The sequence below is a fragment of the Amphiprion ocellaris genome, chromosome 24, assembly GCF_022539595.1.
Source record: "Amphiprion ocellaris isolate individual 3 ecotype Okinawa chromosome 24, ASM2253959v1, whole genome shotgun sequence".
Taxonomy (NCBI): Eukaryota; Metazoa; Chordata; class Actinopteri; family Pomacentridae; genus Amphiprion; species Amphiprion ocellaris.
The window spans coordinates 4,903,223-4,917,469 of record NC_072789.1 but is presented as its reverse complement, the minus strand read 5'-3'; the positions used below and the strand labels follow the sequence as shown (position 1 = coordinate 4,917,469).

Below are 14,247 nucleotides of genomic sequence, written 5' to 3'. Positions count from 1 at the left end.
TACGATTCCCCTGTTCATTGTTCCGTTAAAAAAATGTTATAAAAAAAGTTTAAAAAACAAAAAAACAAAAAAGAAAAAACATCATAGTTTAGTATGTCGTCCAAAATATGACAAAAGCGTCATAGTTTAGTATGTCGTCCAGAATATGAACAAAACATCATGGTTTAGTATGTCGTCCAAAATATGACAAAAGTGTCATAGTTTAGTATGTCGTCCAGAATATGAACAAAAACGTCATAGTTTAGTATGTCGTCCAAAATATGACAAAACCTCATAGTTTAGTATGTCGTCGAAAATATGACAACAACATCATAGTTTAGTATGTCGCCCAAAAAGTCACAAAAACGTCATAGTTTAGTATGTTGTCCAAAATATGACAAAAACATCATAGTTTAGTATGTCGTCCAAAATGTCACAAAAACGTCATAGTTTAGTATGTCGTCCAAAATGTCACAAAAACGTCATAGTTTAGTATGTTGTCCAAAATGTCACAAAAACGTCATAGTTTAGTATGTCGTCCAAAATGTCACAAAATTGGCAGAGTTTAGTAATTGGACGACATACTAAACTATGACGTTTTTGTGACATTTTGGACGACATACTAAACTATGACGTTTGTGTGACATTTTGGACGACATACTAAACTGATGTTTTTGTGACATTTTGGATGACATACTAAACTATGACGTTTTTGTCATATTTTGGACAACATACTAAACTTCATCAGGTAGTTACACAAAAAAACATCAAAGAACAGTCTTTCAACGTTATTTATTCTGTGCATCTTTTCATTTTTCTTCAGTAAAGTCCTCAGACATACAGCTCAACACACCAAAACCTAAAGACCTCATAAAACAAACAAAAACTCAGAATTCATGCATCTGAACCACCACTGACATCACAGTAGCTTCAGTTTTCTGTAATTTCACTCACACATTCTAGAGTTTTTCCTGTTTGGGATTGAATCCGCAGGTGATGTATTTGGATTTTCTATCTTGTTTTCTTTTATCTGAGCCACATCATCATTCCTGAGTTGTAATTTCTGTTTCATGAGGACTTTTTTTTGCTTCTGTCTTCACAGATTCTATGCACATTTGGACTATATAGATGTCAGCATTTCATTTAAAGCAGCATCTGCAGTGATTCACAAGGTGAGTGATGTTTGCCTACATTGCTTTAGTCTATTGCACAGTTGCAGTTACTTTTTTCCCTCCTGACGTTAAAGGAACAATATGACATGTTAAATTGTGGTCTATCTCTTTACTGAGCAGAATGTGTCAAAACACATGTGGTCAGGGAAGAAAAGTACAGGAGTAAAGTGAAAAGTGTTCCTTGAACAGGTCTGTTTTCTGGCAGGTTATTGAACAAGCAGACATTCATGTAATCTAAGATGTGATTTTAGACAAAGTGAACCTTAAACTGTGAAACATTCAGTGCAGCATCAGCAAAGACAGGAAAACTGGCATAAAATAGATGTAAATCCTGATAGAGGCTTTAAAGCCTTCAATTTTAACCATTTCTGGGGGCATGTTTGCTCTGAAATAAGTACAAAAACAGAACTATTCTAAAAGTATCCCGATGCTGCGTGACACTACTGATAGGTCGAATTCAACTATTAGCAACAGCATTGCTAAAACCTAAAAAACACTGTAAATGAAATGTGAAATTGCATTATTCTCAGTTAAATTTAAACTTTTAGATGGGACATTACAGCATTCACAGTCAAGCATTATACACAGCAGTATTATGTACATTTGATACAGTATTTTTAGCCATTAAAAACTGTACATTTTACAGGACACTTTTCATGCCATTACTGAAGACATGAGATTTCTGAAATGTTGGAGTCAGTTTAAGGCAAGTTGTGCTTTAATAGTTGAACTTTTAAGTGACCGAAAATTGTCCTCCAAATAAGACCTGGGTCATTTTAGGATTGTAAACTTATTACAGAAGTTGTGCAAATAATAGGTTCCTGTGTGCAAAATGAAATGCATCTTATTTGCTTCAATGCAGGAAAATTCTTTTGAAGTGCAGGTTGGTTTCAGCTGAAAGCCACACGAGGGCGGCACTTACACATTTTCTTTTTTAACACTAGAATGCCCACAGAGCAGCCATTTGGCTTTTCTACCAATAAAACCCACAGGGCAGCCAGTTGGCTGGAAGGTTTTTACCTACTATCCTAAATGAGCTGTGAACAGACGCCTTTGTTATGTAAACGAGGCAATGACTGGCGCATCACGGGAGGGGACATGCTGAGCCACCTCAAGGAAACTTGTGTTGCGCTATCACTTTGCCATCTTAGGAAGAGATCAACACACATGGGTTTTTTCCTTTGTTGCTGAGATTTATTGTTAAAAATAGTACAAAATAGTACAAAATAAAAAAGGTTGGAGGGTGGTGGTTTAGCACTGGAGAGAGCAGCAGATACCCTTAGCCGAAGTTGTTCCACCTCGGTCTCTGCCAATTTGTTGTTTCTGATGGCAGTCTCTCCTCCTCCCTCACTCCCCTGCATTCCTCAGGTAATGGCCACATTTACAAATGAAAAGGTGCTAATTGCAGCCAACAGAGTAGCCAGCTAGCAGCCTCTTGGCTAAAGGAGTTCCAGAAAATCCTGGGCATTCTAGTGCTAATCCAGCTCACATCCTCTAACAGCAGCATCGGAAATTGCTTTATGATTATTATATCCTTGTAAGCAAATTGTGGGTTTAAAAGCTACTGTAGAAAGTTTTCTGTAGCTTGAGTCAGACAGTCATGTTATTCTGTTTTGTGGTGAATCATCTTAAAGAGCTAGAAGCCATGTCCAGCTGTTGTATTTAAAAGCATTTATACAGCAGAGAAACAATTGTAGTCATGTGTTTGTTTTTTATTTTAGGGTGTGTAGCAGTGGAGAAGGAAGCAGCAGCTGAAGCGTGTTAGGGTTTCCTGCAGGACAGAGGAGGGATGGTGGCATTGTCATCACAGCAGGCATTGTTGTTTGACAGGTAAAGCTGTGAATTTGTTGAAACAGGCAAGAGTAGGGCTTTATTCACTGGCAGGCTGACACAGACACAGACACAGCGAAGAACAAACTAGCTTCTTCTTCTTCTCCAGACTTTGATCATTTGCTTATCTTTCTGTTTTCTTTTTTTGTTTTACATGCTGAGAGAGCCAACGTCTGCGGTGGACGATTAAAGACCAAGTTGTCGACATCCATAGAGGTGAGTTACACATTGTGACACATTGTACACAGCAGACTTTAATATCAAACCAAGAGTTGTAGTATGACCAGCAGGAGACAATTGAAGGCTCCAGTGATTTTGGTGACGCTACAGTAAACAAGAGTGAAGTTATGGAATTTACTACTAATAAAACATACTAAGATAATGAAAATTTCTTTAAATTCAGATTTTTTATTTAGTGTCAAACCAAGAGTTGTAGTATGAGCAGCAGGAGACAATTGAAGGCTCCAGTGATTTTGGTGACGCTAAAGTAAACAAGACTGAAGTTATTGAATTTATTACTAATAAAACATACTAAGAAAACGAAAATATCTTAAAATTCAGATTTTGTATTTAGTTTCAAACCAAGAGTTGTAGTATGACCAGCAGGAGACAATTGAAGGCTTCAATGATTTTGGTGACACTACAGTAAACAAGAGTGAAGTTATTGAATTTTATCACAAATAAAAGAATATTAAAATCATGAAAATTCCTTAAAATTCAGATTTTTTGATTTAGTTTCAAACCAAGAGTTGTAGTATGAGCAGCAGGAGACAATTGAAGGCTTCAATGATTTTGGTGACGCTACAGTAAACAAGAGTGAAGTTATGGAATTTATTACTAATAAAACATACTAAGATAATGAAAATTTATTTAAATTCAGATTTTTTATTTATTATGAAACCAAGAGTTGTAGTATGACCAGCAGGAGACAATTGAAGGCTTCAATGATTTTCGTGACGCTACAGTAAACAAGAGGGAAGTTATTGAATTTTATTACTAATAAAATAATACTAAAATAATGAAAATTCCTAAAAATTCAGATTTTTTTATTTAGTGTCAAACCAAGAGTTGTAGTATGACCAGCAGGAGACAATTGAAGGCTTCAGTGATTTTGGTGACACTACAATGTATGAGAGTGAAATTATTGAATATTATGACTAATAAAATAACAATACTAAAATAACAAAAATATCTTAAAATTCAGATTTTGTATTTAGTGTCAAACCAAGAGTTGTAGTATGACCAGCAGGAGACAATTGAAGGCTTTAATGATTTTGGTGACTCTAAAGTAAACAAGAGTGAAGTTATTGAATTTATTACTAATAAAACATACTAAGATAATGAAAATTTCTTTAAATTCAGATTTTTTTATTTAGTTTCAAACCAAGAATTGTAGTATGAGCAGCAGGAGACAATTGAAGGCTTCAATGATTTTGGTGACGCTACAGTAAACAAGACTGAAGTTATTGAATTTATTACTAATAAAACATACTAAGATAATGAAAATTTCTTTAAATTCAGATTTTTTTATTTAGTTTCAAACCAAGAATTGTAGTATGACCAGCAGGAGACAATTGAAGGCTCCAGTGATTTTTGTGACGCTAAAGTAAACAAGAGTGAAGTTATGGAATTTATTACTAATAAAACATACTAAGATAATGAAAATTTCTTTAAATTCAGATTTTGTATTTAGTGTCAAACCAAGAGTTGTAGTATGACCAGTAATATACAAGTGAAGGCTTCGATGATTTTGGTGACGCTAAAGTAAACAAGAGTGAAGTTAATGAATTTATTACTAATAAAACATACTAAGATAATGAAAATTTATTTAAATTCAGATTTTTTATTCATTATGAAACCAAGAGTTGTAGTATGACCAGCAGGAGACAATTGAAGGCTCCAGTGATTTTTGTGACGCTAAAGTAAACAAGAGTGAAGTTATGGAATTTATTACTAATAAAACATACTAAGATAATGAAAATTTCTTTAAATTCAGATTTTTTTATTTAGTTTCAAAGAAAGAGATGTAGTATGACCAGTAATATACAAGTGAAGGCTCCAATGATTTTGGTGACGCTACAGTAAACAAGAGTGAAGTTATTGAATTTATTGCTAATAAAACATACTAAAATCATGAAAATTCCTTAAAATTCAGATTTTGTATTTAGTGTCAAACCAAGAGTTGTAGTATGACCAGCAGGAGACAATTGAAGGCTTCAATGATTTTGGTGACGCTAAAGTAAACAAGAGTGAAGTTATGGAATTTATTACTAATAAAACATACTAAGATAATGAAAATTTCTTTAAATTCAGATTTTGTATTTATTATGAAACCAAGAGTTGTAGTATGACCAGCAGGAGACAATTGAAGGCTCCAGTGATTTTGGTGACTCTAAAGTAAACAAGAGTGAAGTTATTGAATTTATTACTAATAAAACAATACTAAAATAATGAAAATATCTTTAAATTCAGATTTTGTATTTAGTGTCAAACCAAGAGTTGTAGTATGACCAGCAGGAGACAATTGAAGGCTTCAATGATTTTGGTGATGCTACAGTAAACAAGAGTGAAGTTATTGAATTTATTACTAATAAAACATACTAACATAATGAAAATTTCTTTAAATTCAGATTTTGTATTTATTATGAAACCAAGAGTTGTAGTATGACCAGCAAGAGACAATTGAAGGCTCCAGTGATTTTGGTGACACCCTAACCCAGAGAGCAGAGGTGAGTTGCACATTGTGACACATTGCTTCTTTATTCATGTGTTTGTTTGTTTCAGGTGCTGAGAGACCAAGTGGTGGACGTCCAGAGGAGAGGTGAGTAAGAAACATGCACATTGTCAGTCATTGTAGACAGTAGACTTTGTTCTTTTACTCATGTGTTTATTGTGTTTGTTTATTTCAGATGCTGAGAGATCAAGTGGTGGACGTCCAGAGAGCAGAGGTGAGTTAGAAACATGCACAGTGTAGGTGATGGGTGTTTTGAGTTCTATTCATTGCTTTGTCATAGATTGAAGACATGGGACTTTGATCATATTTGTCTTTTATTTGTTTCAGGAGGCTGACAGAGACAGGCAGAGGTGAGTTACAACAAGAAAATGTTATGTATGGTGTCACACATTGAAGACAGCGTAGTTGATTGTTTGCTTTTGTGTTCATGTCTTTTAGGAGGTGTCAGAGGATGTGCCGTGGAAGCAGAGCTTCTTCTTCTTCTTCTTCTTCTTCTTCTTCTTCTTCTTCTTCTTCTTCTTCTTCTTCTTCTTCTTCTTCTTCTTCTTCTTCTTCTTCTTCTTCTTCTTCTTCTTCTTCTTCTTCTTCTTCTTCTTCTTCTTCTTCTTCTTCTTCTTCTTCTTCTTCTTCTTCTTCTTCTTCTTCTTCTTCTTCTTCTTCTTCTTCTTCTTCTTCTTCTTAATGGAATTTTACCTAAATAAAAAAAAAAAAAAAAAAAAAAGAGTCCAAACTGCATTGTCGTCAATTTTTCTGAAAAACAAAGAGTAAAGTGTGAAGAGAGAGAAAAGTAGGAAAGAGGAAAAGAGTAAAGTGTGAGAAAAAAGCAAAGAGAGAAGAGAGGAAAAAGAAGAAAGTTTAAGGAAAGAACAAAGAGAAAAAGAACAAAGTGTGAGGAAAGAGGAAAAAGAACAAAGTGCTGCTTTACTCTTGTGTTTGATTGTTTCAGATGCTGAGAGATCAAGTGGTGGACGTCCAGAGAGGAGAGGTGAGTTAGAAACATGCACATTGTCAGTCATTGTAGACAGTCGACTTTGTTCTTTTACTCATGTGTTTATTGTGTTTGTTTATTTCAGATGTGAGAGATCAAGTGGTGGACGTCCAGAGAGCAGAGGTGAGTTAGAAACATGCACATTGTCAGTCATTGTAGACAGTAGACTTTGTTGCTTTACTTATGTGTTTATTGTGTTTGTTTATTTCAGATGCTGAGAGATCAAGTGGTGGACGTCCACAGAGGAGAGGTGAGTTAGACACACGCACAGTGTCACGTAGGTGATGAGTGTTTTGTGTGTCTCTTTATTGCGGTGACTTGTTTTGATCACTTGTATGTTTGATTGATTGCTTTGTGACACATTGAAGACATTGGACTTTGATCATTTACTCATATGTGTCTTTTATTTGTTTCAGGAGGTTCACAGAGATGAGTTGCAACAAGAAAACGTTATGCATGGTGTCAGAGATTTGCCGTAGAAGCAGAGCTTCTTCTTCTTCTTCTTCTTCTTCTTCTTCTTCTTCTTCTTCTTCTTCTTCTTCTTCTTCTTCTTCTTCTTCTTCTTCTTCTTCTTCTTCTTCTTCTTCTTCTTCTTCTTCTTCTTCTTCTTCTTCTTCTTAATGGAATTTCACCTAAATAAAAAAAAAAAAAAAAAAAAAAAAAAGAGTCCAAACTGCATTGTCGTCAATTTTTCTGAAAAACAAAGAGTAAAGTGTGAAGAGAGAGAAAAGTAGGAAAGAGGAAAAGAGTAAAGTGTGAGAAAAAAGCAAAGAGAGAAGAGAGGAAAAAGAAGAAAGTTTAAGGAAAGAACAAAGAGAAAAAGAACAAAGTGTGGAAAAAGAACAAAGTGTGAAAATAGCAAAGTAAGAGGAAAGAGGAAAATAGGAAAGTGTGAAAATAGCAAAGTGTGAAAAAAGAGGAAAGAGAGTAAAGAGGAAAAAGAACAAAGTGTGAAAATAGCAAAGTGTGAGAAAATAGCAAAGTGTGAAAAAAGAGGAAAGAGAGTAAAGAGGAAAAAGAACAAAGTGTGAAAATAGCAAAGTGTGAGAAAAGAGCAAAGTGTGAGAAAAGAGCAAAGTGTGAGAAAATAGCAAAGTGTGAGAAAATAGCAAAGTAAGAGGAAAATAGCAAAGTGTGAGAAAAGAGGAAAAAGAACAAAGTGTGAAAATAGCAAAGTAAGAGGAAAGAGGAAAAAGAACAAAGTGCTGCTTTACTCTTGTGTTTGTTTGTTTCAGATGCTGAGAGATCAAGCGGTGGACGTTCATAGAGGAGAGGTGAGTTAGAAACATGCACATTGTCAGTCATTGTAGACAGTAGACTTTGTTGCTTTACTCATGTGTTTATTGTGTTTGTTTATTTCAGATGCTGAGAGATCAAGTGGTGGACGTCCAGAGAGGAGAGGTGAGTTAGAAACATGCACATTGTCAGTCATTGTAGACAGTAGATTTTGTTGCTTTACTTATGTGTTTATTGTGTTTGTTTATTTCAGATGCTGAGAGATCAAGCGGTGGACGTCCAGAGAGCAGAGGTGAGTTAGAAACATGCACATTGTCAGTCATTGTAGACAGTAGACTTTGTTGCTTTACTCATGTGTTTATTGTGTTTGTTTATTTCAGATGCTGAGAGATCAAGTGGTGGACGTCCAGAGAGGAGAGGTGAGTTAGACATTGTCACACATTGCTGCTTTATTCATGTGTTTGTTTATTTCAGATGCTGAGAGATCAAGTGGTGGACGTCCAGAGAGGAGAGGTGAGTTAGAAACATGCACATTGTAGACAGTAGACTTTGTTCTTTTACTCATGTGTTTATTGTGTTTGTTTATTTCAGATGCTGAGAGATGAAGTGGTGGACGTCCAGAGAGGAGAAGTGAGTTAGACATTGTCACACATTGCTGCTTTATTCATGTGTTTGTTTATTTCAGATGCTGAGAGATCAAGTGGTGGACGTCCAGAGAGGAGAGGTGAGTTAGAAACATGCACATTGTAGACAGTAGACTTTGTTCTTTTACTCATGTGTTTATTGTGTTTGTTTATTTCAGATGCTGAGAGATCAAGTGGTGGACGTCCACAGAGGAGAGGTGAGTTAGAAACATGCACATTTTAGACTGTAGACTTTGTTGATATACTTATGTGCTTCTTGCGTTTGTTTATTTCAGATGCTGAGAGATCAAGTGGTGGACGTCCAGAGAGGAGAGGTGAGTTAGAAACATGCACATTGTCAGTCATTGTAGACAGTAGACTTTGTTGCTTTACTTATGTGTTTATTGTGTTTGTTTATTTCAGATGCTGAGAGATCAAGCGGTGGACGTCCAGAGAGGAGAGGTGAGTTAGAAACATGCACATTTTAGACAGTAGACTTTGTTGCTTTACTTATGTGTTTATTGTGTTTGTTTGTTTCAGATGCTGAGAGATCAAGTGGTGGACGTCCAGAGAGGAGAGGTGAGTTAGAAACATGCACATTTTAGACAGTAGACTTTGTTCTTTTACTCATGTGTTTATTGCGTTTGTTTATTTCAGATGCTGAGAGATCAAGTGGTGGACGTCCAGAGAGGAGAGGTGAGTTACACATTGTCACACATTGCTGCTTTATTCATGTGTTTGATTGTTTGAGATGCTGAGAGATCAAGTGGTGGACGTCCATAGAGGAGAGGTGAGTTGGAAACATGCACATTGTCAGTCATTGTAGACAGTAGACTTTGTTGCTTTACTTATGTGTTTCTTGTGTTTGTTTATTTCAGATGCTGAGAGATCAAGTGGTGGACGTCCACAGAGGAGAGGTGAGTTACACATTGTCACACATTGCAGACAGTAGACTTTGTTGCTTTACTCATGTGTTTATTGTGTTTGATTGTTTCAGATGCTGAGAGATCAAGTGGTGGACGTCCAGAGAGGAGAGGTGAGTTAGAAACATGCACATTGTCACACATTGCAGACAGTAGACTTGTTGCTTTAGTTATTTGTTTATTGTGTTTGATTGTTTCAGATTCTGAGAGATCAAGTGGTGGACGTCCAGAGAGGAGAGGTGAGTTAGAAACATGCACATTTTAGACAGTAGACTTTGTTCTTTTACTCATGTGTTTATTGCGTTTGTTTATTTCAGATGCTGAGAGATCAAGTGGTGGACGTCCAGAGAGCAGAGGTGAGTTAGAAACATGCACATTTTAGACAGTAGACTTTGTTGATTTACTTATGTGCTTCTTGCGTTTGTTTATTTCAGATGCTGAGAGATGAAGTGGTGGACATCCAGAGAGGAGAGGTGAGTTAGACATTGTCACACATTGCTGCTTTATTCATGTGTTTGTTTATTTCAGATGCTGAGAGATCAAGCGGTGGACGTCCAGAGAGGAGAGGTGAGTTAGAAACATGCACATTGTCAGTCATTTTAGACAGTAGACTTTGTTGCTTTACTTATGTGTTTCTTGTGTTTGTTTATTTCAGATGCTGAGAGATCAAGTGGTGGACGTCCAGAGAGGAGAGGTGAGTTACACATTGTCACACATTGCAGACAGTAGACTTTGTTGCTTTACTCATGTGTTTATTGTGTTTGATTGTTTCAGATGCTGAGAGATCAAGTGGTGGACGTCCAGAGAGGAGAGGTGAGTTAGAAACATGCACATTGTCACACATTGCAGACAGTAGACTTTGTTGCTTTAGTTATTTGTTTATTGTGTTTGATTGTTTCAGATCCTGAGAGACCAAGTGGTGGACGTCCAGAGAGGAGAGGTGAGTTAGTAACATGCACATTGTCAGTCATTGCAGACAGTAGACTTTGTTCTTTTACTCGTGTTTATTGTGTTTGATTGTTTCAGATCCTGAGAGACCAAGTGGTGGACGTCCAGAGAGGAGAGGTGAGTTAGAAACATGCACATTGTCAGTCATTTTAGACAGTAGACTTTGTTGCTTTACTCATGTGTTTCTTGTGTTTGTTTATTTCAGATGCTGAGAGATCAAGTGGTGGACGTCCAGAGAGGAGAGGTGAGTTAGAAACATGCACATTGTCACACATTTCAGACAGTAGACTTTGTTGCTTTACTTATGTGTTTCTTGTGTTTGTTTATTTCAGATGCTGAGAGATCAAGTGGTGGACGTCCAGAGAGGAGAGGTGAGTTAGAAACATGCACATTGTAGACAGTAGACTTTGTTCTTTTACTCATGTGTTTATTGTGTTTGTTTATTTCAGATGCTGAGAGATCAAGTGGTGGACGTCCAGAGAGGAGAGGTGAGTTAGAAACATGCACATTGTAGACAGTAGACTTTGTTCTTTTACTCATGTGTTTATTGTGTTTGTTTATTTCAGATGCTGAGAGATCAAGTGGTGGACGTCCAGAGAGGAGAGGTGAGTTAGAAACATGCACATTTTAGACAGTAGACTTTGTTGATTTACTTATGTGCTTCTTGCGTTTGTTTATTTCAGATGCTGAGAGATGAAGTGGTGGACGTCCAGAGAGGAGAGGTGAGTTAGAAACATGCACATTGTCAGTCATTGTAGACAGTAGACTTTGTTGCTTTACTTATGTGTTTATTGTGTTTGTTTATTTCAGATGCTGAGAGATCAAGCGGTGGACGTCCAGAGAGGAGAGGTGAGTTAGAAACATGCACATTGTCAGTCATTTTAGACAGTAGACTTTGTTGCTTTACTTATGAGTTTCTTGTGTTTGTTTATTTCAGATGCTGAGAGATCAAGTGGTGGACGTCCAGAGAGGAGAGGTGAGTTACACATTGTCACACATTGCTGCTTTATTCATGTGTTTGATTGTTTGAGATGCTGAGAGATCAAGTGGTGGACGTCCATAGAGGAGAGGTGAGTTGGAAACATGCACATTGTCAGTCATTGTAGACAGTAGACTTTGTTGCTTTACTTATGTGTTTCTTGTGTTTGTTTGTTTCAGATGCTGAGAGATCAAGCGGTGAACGTCCATAGAGCAGAGGTGAGTTACACATTGTCACACATTGCAGACAGTAGACTTTGTTGCTTTACTCATGTGTTTATTGTGTTTGATTGTTTCAGATGCTGAGAGATCAAGTGGTGGACGTCCAGAGAGGAGAGGTGAGTTAGAAACATGCACATTGTCAGTCATTGTAGACAGTAGACTTTGTTCTTTTACTCGTGTTTATTGTGTTTGATTGTTTCAGATCCTGAGAGACCAAGTGGTGGACGTCCAGAGAGGAGAGGTGAGTTAGAAACATGCACATTGTCACACATTGCAGACAGTAGACTTTGTTGCTTTAGTTATTTGTTTATTGTGTTTGATTGTTTCAGATCCTGAGAGACCAAGTGGTGGACGTCCAGAGAGGAGAGGTGAGTTAGAAACATGCACATTGTCACACATTGCAGACAGTAGACTTTGTTGCTTTACTTATGTGTTTATTGTGTTTGTTTATTTCAGATGCTGAGAGATCAAGCGGTGGACGTCCAGAGAGGAGAGGTGAGTTAGAAACATGCACATTGTCAGTCATTGTAGACAGTAGACTTTGTTGCTTCACTTATGTGTTTATTGTGTTTGTTTATTTCAGATGCTGAGAGATGAAGTGGTGGACGTCCAGAGAGGAGAGGTGAGTTAGACATTGTCACACATTGCTGCTTTATTCATGTGTTTGATTGTTTGAGATGCTGAGAGATCAAGTGGTGGACGTCCATAGAGGAGAGGTGAGTTAGAAACATGCACATTGTAGACAGTAGACTTTGTTGATTTACTTATGTGCTTCTTGCGTTTGTTTATTTCAGATGCTGAGAGATGAAGTGGTGGACGTCCAGAGAGGAGAAGTGAGTTAGACATTGTCACACATTGCTGCTTTATTCATGTGTTTGTTTATTTCAGATGCTGAGAGATCAAGCGGTGGACGTCCAGAGAGGAGAGGTGAGTTAGAAACATGCACATTGTCAGTCATTGTAGACAGTAGATTTTGTTGCTTTACTTATGTGTTTCTTGTGTTTGTTTGTTTCAGATGCTGAGAGATCAAGTGGTGGACGTCCAGAGAGGAGAGGTGAGTTAGAAACATGCACATTGTCAGTCTTTGTAGACAGTAGACTTTGTTGCTTTACTTATGTGTTTCTTGTGTTTGTTTATTTCAGATGCTGAGAGATCAAGTGGTGGACGTCCAGAGAGGAGAGGTGAGTTAGAAACATGCACATTGTCACACATTGCAGACAGTAGACTTTGTTGCTTTAGTTATTTGTTTATTGTGTTTGATTGTTTCAGATCCTGAGAGACCAAGTGGTGGACGTCCATAGAGGAGAGGTGAGTTGGAAACATGCACATTGTCAGTCATTGTAGACAGTAGACTTTGTTGCTTTACTTATGTGTTTCTTGTGTTTGTTTATTTCAGATGCTGAGAGATCAAGTGGTGGACGTCCACAGAGGAGAGGTGAGTTAGACATTGTCACACATTGCAGACAGTAGACTTTGTTGCTTTACTCATGTGTTTATTGTGTTTGATTGTTTCAGATGCTGAGAGATCAAGTGGTGGACGTCCAGAGAGGAGAGGTGAGTTAGAAACATGCACATTGTCAGTCATTGCAGACAGTAGACTTTGTTCTTTTACTCGTGTTTATTGTGTTTGATTGTTTCAGATCCTGAGAGACCAAGTGGTGGACGTCCAGAGAGGAGAGGTGAGTTAGAAACATGCACATTGTCACACATTTCAGACAGTAGACTTTGTTGCTTTACTTATGTGTTTCTTGTGTTTGTTTATTTCAGATGCTGAGAGATCAAGTGGTGGACGTCCAGAGAGGAGAGGTGAGTTAGAAACATGCACATTGTAGACAGTAGACTTTGTTCTTTTACTCATGTGTTTATTGTGTTTGTTTATTTCAGATGCTGAGAGATCAAGTGGTGGACGTCCAGAGAGGAGAGGTGAGTTAGAAACATGCACATTTTAGACAGTAGACTTTGTTGATTTACTTATGTGCTTCTTGCGTTTGTTTATTTCAGATGCTGAGAGATGAAGTGGTGGACGTCCAGAGAGGAGAGGTGAGTTAGAAACATGCACATTGTCAGTCATTGTAGACAGTAGACTTTGTTGCTTTACTTATGTGTTTATTGTGTTTGTTTATTTCAGATGCTGAGAGATCAAGCGGTGGACGTCCAGAGAGGAGAGGTGAGTTAGAAACATGCACATTGTCAGTCATTGTAGACAGTAGACTTTGTTGCTTTACTTATGTGTTTATTGTGTTTGTTTATTTCAGATGCTGAGAGATCAAGCGGTGGACGTCCAGAGAGGAGAGGTGAGTTAGAAACATGCACATTGTCAGTCATTTTAGACAGTAGACTTTGTTGCTTTACTTATGTGTTTATTGTGTTTGTTTATTTCAGATGCTGAGAGATCAAGCGGTGGACGTCCAGAGAGGAGAGGTGAGTTAGAAACATGCACATTGTCACACATTGCAGACAGTAGACTTTGTTGCTTTACTCATGTGTTTATTGTGTTTGATTGTTTCAGATGCTGAGAGATCAAGTGGTGGACGTCCAGAGAGGAGAGGTGAGTTAGAAACATGCACATTGTCAGTCATTGTAGACAGTAGACTTTGTTGCTTCACTTATGTGT

At 37.2% G+C, this 14,247-nt stretch overlaps 2 long non-coding RNA genes across 3 annotated transcripts in view; one reads left to right on the top strand and one right to left on the bottom strand.

The window, feature by feature from the left end:
- The first annotated feature begins 964 nt into the window (after nt 1–964).
- On the top strand, nt 965–9,340 carry LOC118469463 (uncharacterized). Of its 2 annotated transcripts, XR_008600724.1 has the most exons (9): nt 965–1,151; nt 2,873–3,197; nt 5,766–5,802; nt 5,891–5,929; nt 6,043–6,065; nt 6,154–6,700; nt 6,789–6,826; nt 6,915–6,953; nt 7,120–8,173. It is a non-coding gene; the product is annotated as an uncharacterized LOC118469463 (long non-coding RNA). The 2 variants fall into 2 exon arrangements; XR_008600723.1 differs by lacking the exons at nt 6,915–6,953; nt 7,120–8,173 and adding an exon at nt 9,314–9,340 and having other exon boundaries at nt 966–1,151.
- LOC129348252 (uncharacterized) overlaps nt 7,179–14,247 on the bottom strand; it is a 23,562-nt gene continuing 16,493 nt past the window's right edge. Inside the window, exon 2 of the long non-coding RNA XR_008600726.1 lies at nt 7,179–7,335. This is a non-coding gene — a long non-coding RNA (uncharacterized LOC129348252). The remainder of the gene's footprint in view (nt 7,336–14,247) is intronic.